Here is a 9,551-nt window from a genome sequence, read left to right on the forward strand (position 1 = left end):
GCAACATCTTTATTAATTAAAATAAATTGTAACCTGAACCAAACTTACAAACTGTTAAGCTCAACGGTAGCCGGATCGTGTTGCACGTTTTGCAACAGTTAGATTGGAGTACCGGAGTAGTAGGTTTTTGTTTTAGATTATGAACAAATCAGGTTTTATCTGCTATCTGCTATGTTTGACTCATTCTTTGGGTATGATATTCGGATGTTTCTATGACTGACAGTTCAGATAACTTCATTTAAACACTTTGAGCCAACTGGTTTAGATCGAGACCTACATTTCTGCTGCATATTTATGCCTTGCTGGTAAAGTCTTTTTTTATTTTATAAGAGCTGCCTTTGCGTTTGAACTTTGGTTTGTGTGAACGAGAGCGTTCAGCCTGCAAGTTGTAAAAGTTGAACTGTGACTTGTCACATTGTGCTCAAAACATTATATCCTGTCAGGCAGCGAGGAACGGCAATATATACATGTGTGAGTGTGTTTTACTGCTGTCATTAAAAGGAATGGTTCACCAATAAAAGGGGAACTGGGGTTCTTCACAACAAAGCAGCAGAGGGTATTAGCAGCACGCTGTTACTCGCCTCCCCCACATGCCTCTGTCTTCAGCTGCAACAACTCCCAGTCTGTTTCTCTTTTCTGCCACTCTGTCTTTCTGGCCTGCATCAGACGTTCTGTCTGCGGCTCTGTCCCTCGTTTTTACCTCCCATCTCACAAACTTCTTTCTTCTAGTCTTCCTCTCCTCTTCTGCTCTTTATTCCCTCTTTCTGTAACTGTAACTCCCACATATTCCCATCTCTCTCCCTTTCTGATTTTGACCTTATTTGTCTCTTCTTTTAAAATTTTTTCCAAAAGATTGTTCGACTTTCAGCCTCTCTCTCCAGAACCATTTCCACCAACCCTCCCTCCTTCCCCATTTCTGCGGCACCTGGTGTTAAGGTGTCGCTGAGGTACAGTAGACGGCTCTTTGAAGTCCCAGGGGCCCTCGGGGGGTTGTGTACGGGTGCGCTCTTGTGCGTCAGTAAACTTTTTTTCTTCTTTGCTGACGGGAACATTTGGCTTTGCCTTTGATTTGGGAAACATTCTTTGTTTGAGAGCCTGTTACATGTTCTTATTGTACACTTTTTCAAAATTCTTGAAAAATATGTGATCTTCAGAACCTAAAACTTCAATTTTCATATTTGTCATAGTTTCTGTAATAAACTGAGGTTAATAATTGGTAATCAACCTCTTCAGACTTAAGTCAAAAACTGACCTTTCCTTTAGTTTTTATTAATTTATTCACACAAGGTTAATTAACAGTGCCCATTACAATTTGTGGCACCCTCAGTAAAGGTGTGTGGCAAAGCCTGAAAATGGATTGCTTTTAATTAGAGATTTATTGGAATTTAACTGATGATTATGTTAGTTCTGTAACAATGAAATACTGGTTCCAGTGATTACGGATCTGTGCTGGTTTAAAGATTTTCCACAGTTTTCAATTCAGTTTATTAATATAGCGCCAATTCACAACACATGTCATCTCAAGGCACTTTACAGTTCACCAGATCATCCAGTCAAATTGATTCAAAGTTTTCTATCTAAGGAAAACCAGTTGATTGCATCGACTCATTGAATCGAATGCAATCCCACACACTAAGCGTGCTTGTAGCGACAGTGGAGAGGAAAAACTTCCTTTTAACAGGAAGAAACCTCCAGCAGATTCAGGCTCAGTGTGAGCGGCCATCTGCCAAGGCCAACTGGGGTTCAAGGAGACAGAAGCAGAGATACCAAAAGCAAGTTTTCACGACCAGCATGCAGCGTAAGGTAACACATTGCTAACCCCCTCCCCCACTAGTTGCTCCTCATTGCCATTTCTATAAAAACTTAAGGCGAAACAGCCTCAGTGTAAGGTGGTTTACTTTAGGCAAGCTATGAATGGAATCTATGGTAAAGAGCTGACTGCAAGTTTGGTAAGTGTGTAGATAAGGAAATAAAACATCAAAAATATGCTTCAGAAAAGGATACACAACATAAATGTTTTCAAAAACCCTCCTCATTATGTTGCCTTTCTTGTGTTTGAAAGCTCTATAAAGACTGAATAAAAGATGTAACACTAACTGTAATAAGAAAGATTTATATTATTTCAGCAGGTGTGGAAAAAGATGCCAATTTCCCTATTTGGATAAAGGCAATTTGATCATTTCGCATGTTTTTATTGTTCAAGTTCATCACAGAGAACCTCACACCAACAAAGGAGCTGAACAAAAGGTTTTTTAATCTTCATTTTGCTAAGCTCTACTGATTTCTACCCTGTCAGATACTATTGTGCTTTAGAGCTTTTCGTTTTTTTTAAAAATGGAGTTATCTGGATAAAGCTAAATGCTTGTTCAGCTTTAAGGTAAGGCAGAAATGATTTGAGGCCATAAAGGGTAGAAAATTCTTTCATCCGACCAGATATGATCAGAAATTTTGTCTTTATGATGATTGATTCCAATTAACGATGTAAATGCATGAAAAAAAAAACACATTTCAGTCTTGTAGTTACTAATAGCTGATAACAACAGTTACTAATAGCTGATAACAAGTCCGTAAAATGATCACAGTCTAATTGCTGGATGAGATTCTAACATGTATACTTGCAAATACTGTAAACACTAAACCAGAGGTTTGTCTTTTAATGATTGTATCCGCATTAGAGGCTTTACATTTTGTTATTGTTGCAAATTGTAAGTAAATTAAGAAATAAATCAGTGACAAGGAGAACAAAAATTTCATTATTTGAGATTTAAGTGAAAAGGCAAGTGAAGGAGTATTCTAACTTACTGGGTCAATGCTGGGGGTGGAGACTGTGGGGGCAACACCTCTGTCCTAAACTCTGCTATAGTCAGCACCAAACCTACAGAGGGGAAAAAAGAAGGCACGTCAGAGAAAAATATGTCAGAAAACCAGTGAAATGTGTTAAAGACTAAAAAAAGTACAGAGGGGAAGAAAAAAAAAAAGACGCTGATGGTGAGAAAAAGAAGCAGAATGAGAGAGGAATTTGTGAGTCACTGTTTAACTGTGGGCTGCAAGAAGTCGGCTAGCCATGTTAAAATACTGTCTGACTGCACACACCCACACACCAAAACTCTTCTATTAGAAATAAAAAAAACTGAGGTTTAACAATTGCTGGCACATAAACATAGTATTTATGCAAAACCTTTGCCTCTCTACTGCTTTAATACCCAGCTGGACAAGCTAATTATCTTCAGTTAGACATTTTGGGTAAACACACACACACCTCTTTCACATTTTCTGAGGGTAATGAGCTGTTTTCAATGTTCGTTAGAAATGCAAAATGTCTGACTTCAACTGGAAGGAATATGAACAGAAATAAATGACCATTGTTGATTTAGGTGGAATATTTATAGATATAATTGCACAACACATTTATTTCCTCATCCATCTATCTATATAAAACACAGACTCCTTGGAGATCTTACGAACAGTAAATAAGATACACTCTTTACAATTATGTCAGAGTGAAGAGACTGAATTGGCTGCAGTCTTTTCCTGTTAATGTGCCGTTTTCCTGCATTTAAAGGTATAATGGAGGATTTTCCCAAATTTTTGAAAAGACCCACCCTCTCCACTTTAATAAAAAAAATAAAAAATGCACATGCACAACCCTGTATCTGCTCCCGAGAGGGAACACCTAAACGCATGCGGAAGCATACACAAGCCCATTTCTCCTCGCTTATATTCCAGAAGAAGATTTGCAATTTTTCCACTATGTCAGACTCAGCACAGATAAGTGAAAATGGGGATGAGCATGTAGGATGGCGTAAGGCAAGGCAAGGCAAATTTATTTGTATAGCACAATTCAGTACAAAGATAATGCAAAGTGCTTTACATGATTAAAATATAGGAAAACAAAACAGAATCAAAACAAGTAGGAAAAAAAAAGTAATGTAAACAAATCACCAGAATGATTGACAATACCATTAAATAAAATAATTATTACAAAGGAGTAAAAAAAGAACCCTTTGTAAAAGTTCAGTCTGTGCAGAAGCTAAGCAAGCCCTATAATATGTTGTGATTGAGATAATTGGTATTTATAGCCAAAACAGTATCCCTTACTTGGAGAGAAACCGTTACATGTAAGGGCAGCAGTGCTTTAGGCTGCACAACAAACAGCAAAAAGCAAATAGAAAAGGAAATCTGTGGTTATAATATTATAGAAGCAGTGATTTTGGATGTTCTGGCATGTGTGGTGCCTGATGCTCATTAGGTCACATTTTGTATCCCTTTTTGCTTTACAGACTGATTTGTTGTTTAGGAATAGTGATGTGGGTAGATATTACTTTGCATGCTGAGTATTACCCTTTTTATTCGGGAATTGTGTTAATTATCAGACTGGCTGGGATTAATATAGACTATATATTTTCATTGTAGGACAATAATTTAGAATTAAAATGTGAATGTCCTTGGTAAATTATATAACAACCTGGGGTGTTACAATAGGACACTGAGAATTATGCAGCATGTGTTGCAGACTTCTCCATATTCCCACTTCAAACTCAATAAAGAGCATCCGAAAACAGAAGGATAGAGAAAGAGGGAGAAAGTGGGAGTGGAGAATGACATGAGCGTTCTTTTCAACTTTTTTTGTCTCGCTGTGAAACCACGTGCAGCCCTGACAGAAATGTGACAGAACTGTGATGCCAAAAACCACCAAACTCGCTCACATTCTAATTTGTCAGGAGAGTCTGTGTCTCGGTAGCGTGGGAGGTGCATTGTGCTTGTGTGTGCTTGTCTTCCTGTTCACGTGTGATTGAAGGTGCATGTGCATAATGCATGCGCTTGCAAGTTTGCATGCCTGCCTCTCTCCATCTTCCTGTCAGCTGAACTTGTCATTCAAGAATCAATAAAGAGAAACTTTTCTCCTCCTGCTGCAGTTTGTTTCCAATTTCTCACAATCTTTTTAAACTGTGCAGTGTGTTTACAACCAATATTTGACAAGAAATAAGGACATTCTATAATGTCAACCAGAATATTTCTTGGCTTTTTCAACAATATTTAGAAATCACAAGGCAATCTTTACCTTAATGTTTGTACAACCAAATGGTTTTAAAAGCATGACTTGCATTACCTTCAATACAGAATTGTTTCAGACCAATGAAATGCAGTGACATGTAAGAAGTCAATGCATCATCCAATGTTTAGAAGGCTGAAGCAAAAAAAAAAAAATCATGGCTGCACCAGTAGGGACGGGAATCGAACATCGGTTCCTGTTCAGAACCGGTTCTGTGTGTTCCAATTCCATGGCACCGTTTGGCAGCATGCCTAACGATTCTCTTATCGATTCCAGGCAGCACCAGAGCCCAGGGCTCGCAAGTTATGCACACGGCATTCAGTAAGCAAGTACATTGTGACCAGGCATAAGTCTAGAAAAGCAAGATATAAAATTGTGTCCCTATTGTTAAACTGATCGAAAGTTTGGCTTCATTTTAATAGGGTGACCAGACCCGGCCCCGGACATGTCCTACTTTTCAGACCTAAAAAAAATGTCCAGGGGGAATTTCAAAATCCTCCGGGATATTTTGTCGACTACAGTGCAGCATGTAGTCGAAACAGGGAATCAGCACAGGGGACAGAGCAACCTAATCTGACCCGGTAACAGTAGCCTGGGCAACAGCGGCCCCGTGTTTCCCCCCGCCTGCCTTACCGGTCCCCAGCCCCCCCTCCTCCGGCTGAGAACGGGCGTCTCATGGCTCTCTGTTAAAGTCAGGTCCATTCAGCGGCCCAGCAGTCAAAAAAAAAAAAAAAGTGTCCTTTTCAGAAATCCAAATCTGGTCACCCTACATTTTAAGGAAGAGAAAGACGGCAACAAGGCACTTTGCATTAATTGCAAAGTGGCAATTACAACCACGGGAGGAAATACATCCAACATGCAGAAACACCTGTGCACACAACATGAATGCCGTGTTTTTCAATCCTGCCGGACAGAAGCTAAAGTTACGACCAGCATGGAAGGCAACTCTGGTGGTAAGTAGCTAGTTTTATATCACTGTGCTTAATGTGGTTCCTAATAAATCATATGCCATTTCTGGAAATAAACCAATTTCATACCTCTCTTTGGAGTTATTAAGGGAGTGTGCCTTTCTCGTTTATCCAGCCCTTCATTGCCAACATGTTTAATTAGAACTACTGGTAGCTGGAATTATTACAGGATTCTAGTTATTGCAACGGATGTAACGAAACATGCAACGAAGTTGCTCCGCAGTTCAACGAGCGAGAGAAAGGTGATGCTCATTTATTTAAATCAGGGAGAGATTAGTTTATTTCCCAAAACTGTACAATAATGCCTTTTCATTAAACGGATGCCTTCTCCATTAGATTTAGATGACTGTGACAAGAATCGATAAGAGAATCGAATCGTTTCACAAAATCGATAAGGGAATCTGAAACGTGAAAATCTTATCAATTCTCAACACTATGCACCAGTTTCATTTGAAATATCCTCCATTTCTTTTGAAAAATTGGTTAAAAAAATGTATTTGTTGCTTGGTGGATGAGAAAATGTTTGTGCTTTCCTCTCGACCAGATTTGGTGAGAGTTTGATTTATCAGTTAACTCCACTAGCTGTAAAACTAATACAAAATGTGATTGTTCACAGCTGGTACTGCTGCTGTAATTGGCTGAAAACCTGACATGAGAAGCAGGTACCCAGTCTGCTCGAAGAATTGTACTTAATGTCCCTCTCTCTTGCAAGGCTTCCCAGATAGATACCATGTAGAATTCAAATTGAAATTCATGGTATCAATCTGGTTTATGCCAGGTTACCAGGATGGTACACCAGGATCTGATTTGCAGACCTGAAACACTAGAAGCTCACAGCGCCAGTGGATCACCAGCTTCCTCACTGAAAGTAGCATTAGAGAGCATCCTCAGTCGTACCAGCTCCTCTTCTCTCTGTAGTAAAATGACTGCAACTCACTGGACCAGTCAGCAAAACTCCTGAATCTGCATACAGACAGCAGGCACATCAGCCTGGAGATTAACCAAGAAAGACCATGGGTCTGATGGTGGACTCTCAGAGAAACCCTGACACCATTTCCCTTTACGTTTCTCAAAAATACCGTCTTTACTGTATACTGTCTATACTTCTGGTTCATAGAACCACTGTTTTCCAGGACCCGAGATCATTCTCACACAAACAATGTGGAAAAAGGTCCAGCAGAGATTGAACTAGCTGTTGCTATAGTTTGGCTCCTTCACTAATAACAACTAGAAAAAATAAAGAACAATTAGCTCAGATTTTCACAAACATATTGGCACTAATTCAACCATGTCTTTCATTTTAGACAAAAAAAAAAAAAAAAAAAAAAAAAAAAAAAAAACCCAAAGGTTTATATGCATATTTATAGAAAAAAATATATATATATGATTATCTCCTTTCTTAAATTGCATTTCAAATCTATCACTGAGAGCAAAGCGGAAACACACTCTGGTTCCTTGTCTGTACACACAAACTTAGACAAAAAAGGTTCCGATGATTCGTATGCGAAAATACAAGCTTAACCAAAAAAAAAAAAAAAAAAAAAAATCAAATAAAAAAACAGAGTAAAAAAATTACCAATGTTAAAAAACAAAACAGATTCTATTCATTTAAATTAAAAGGGTAATTTTGCAAATCTTTGCTAGTAATGAAAAATATTTAGAGAATATGGATACTGAGAGGCACAACAGTAATCCATACAAAAATAGGAAAGCCCTTTTAATTACACATAGAAATAAAAATGGTGAGAAAATCCCTTTTAATGTGTAACCTCATGTTTTTAGGCATAAGAAGTGGTTGTGAGGAGTTGTAATGTCAATAGAGAATGCATGGAACAATCAAAGTTAAACTGAATGTTGTGTAAATTTCTACGATAATCAAAAATTAAGAAACCCCTGTCAGTCCAGATGATCCTAAGCTAGATATCTAAACCATGAGGAAAATTCCAGCGTGGAGTTATTTAATACAGAGCCTATAAAAGCCATTATTGAGACAGAGTAGCACTTTTATCGCTTAGTAAGTGAATTACAGTGAATTTGCATGCTGAATGAATTTAAAAAAGGCTTAGGGCATATAAGTCAGCATCTGCTGGCATTAGAAGATGTTTGCATGTTAGATATTTAAAGGAAAGAAAAGCCGAATTGTTATTTTAGTCCTAAAACAGTATGTATGAGAATCCTGCTTTTGAACACACCAGTACAATTAAATAATAAACTACAACTTTAAGCTGATTCACAGATTAAAACTTATCAAATTTCAGCCTTAAAATGAATAAAAGCAATAAATAAAAAAACAAAAAGAAAATAAACAGAAAACAGCCCTTATACTGAATTTTATTTCCCTTTACTTTACTGTATAAAAGCAGCCTCAGAAAGAATGCCAGGGATGTCCACAACAAAATGTTGCAGAAACGTTTGGCAATTACTCTGCCATGATAAAAAAAAACAACAAAAAAAACTCATCCAATATGACATTTTAGAATCCTTTGCTTTATATATTAATATTGAAATATTTTCCATCTTGCTGTCTTTTTAAATAAAGAAAAAAAATCTGCAATACTGTCTGATCTTAGCTTTATTGTACTGCTTACCAATGCAGTAATGCCAAAATTAGTAATAGGTGTATTTTAAGTGAAAGTTAAGAAATAGATTTTAATTGCATTATTATCTGTTCAAGAGGAACCACATACAACCGGTATAGAATTGGTCCTGATACTGATCCTTGGGGTATTTAGCCAATTCAATTAGCAAAAAACAAAAAAAAACAACAACAAAAAAAACAACCTAGCGCCCCAATCGGAATTAACAGATTAGTTTATGGACGGGAAAAGTTTTATTTTTAAGCTATTCTTGTAAACCTTACCAAATCTAATAAAACCAAACAATGTATGCTCTATAGTTTCAGCTCACCTGACTTTTAGGATCAGATTTTCTTTTAGGAATTTGTCAAATACCGGTAAGTCTTTTTTTTCCCTGAGAAAATAAACAATAGCTTAACTTGAGCTTAAATTTGGGTCACTGGGCTACGAGGAATCTGAAGTGAACTCTGTGGTGTCTGGATCCACAATAGTCATTTCAAAAGGAGGACACGTATGAGACAAGCTCTGATATCAGGGATTAGGTTCTTTATATCTGTGAAGAAAATTTCCCTCAGTTTTTAAGGAATAATCAGTCAAGAAAAGTAAGATTAGTTAGTAGCACCATGGAAAGCAAGAATAAGACAGCTGTGTGTTTAAAAATAGGTGTAAAATCTGACATTTAGAGAACCACGATGAGAATAAGACATGGGAGGAAGAATGAGAGAAAATAAGGGAAGAAACCGAGTGTGGAATATAAACAAGGGCTGCATTTACACCAGGTGTGCACGTCTCGTCCCTAAGGTCCTTCTAGCTGTCTTCTCCTATTGATTAGCCAATATTGATCTGGCCTGATGCACACACACACAAATACACACACACACCATGGTTCACTTGATTTATCCAGGTTTTGACACAGGGGACACAAGGGTACATTGTTAGCACACATGCAGGTAC

General features: G+C 37.6%; 1 protein-coding gene across 4 annotated transcripts in view; it reads right to left on the reverse strand.

The window, feature by feature from the left end:
* The window catches only part of LOC107094605 (protein Wnt-5b), a 95,059-nt gene that overhangs the window by 45,535 nt on the left and 39,973 nt on the right, over positions 1–9,551 (reverse strand). For 3 of the 4 annotated variants that reach the window (XM_015390328.1, XM_015390327.1, XM_015390326.1), the window contains exon 2: positions 2,803–2,875. The exons of the other annotated variant lie outside the window; for it this stretch is intronic. The gene's annotated coding sequence lies outside the window, so the exon portion shown is untranslated. The remainder of the gene's footprint in view (positions 1–2,802; positions 2,876–9,551) is intronic. 4 annotated transcript variants of the gene reach the window in all.

Source organism: Cyprinodon variegatus, unplaced genomic scaffold (assembly GCF_000732505.1).
Source record: "Cyprinodon variegatus isolate N-32 unplaced genomic scaffold, C_variegatus-1.0 Scaffold493, whole genome shotgun sequence".
Classification (NCBI taxonomy): Eukaryota; Metazoa; Chordata; class Actinopteri; order Cyprinodontiformes; family Cyprinodontidae; genus Cyprinodon; species Cyprinodon variegatus.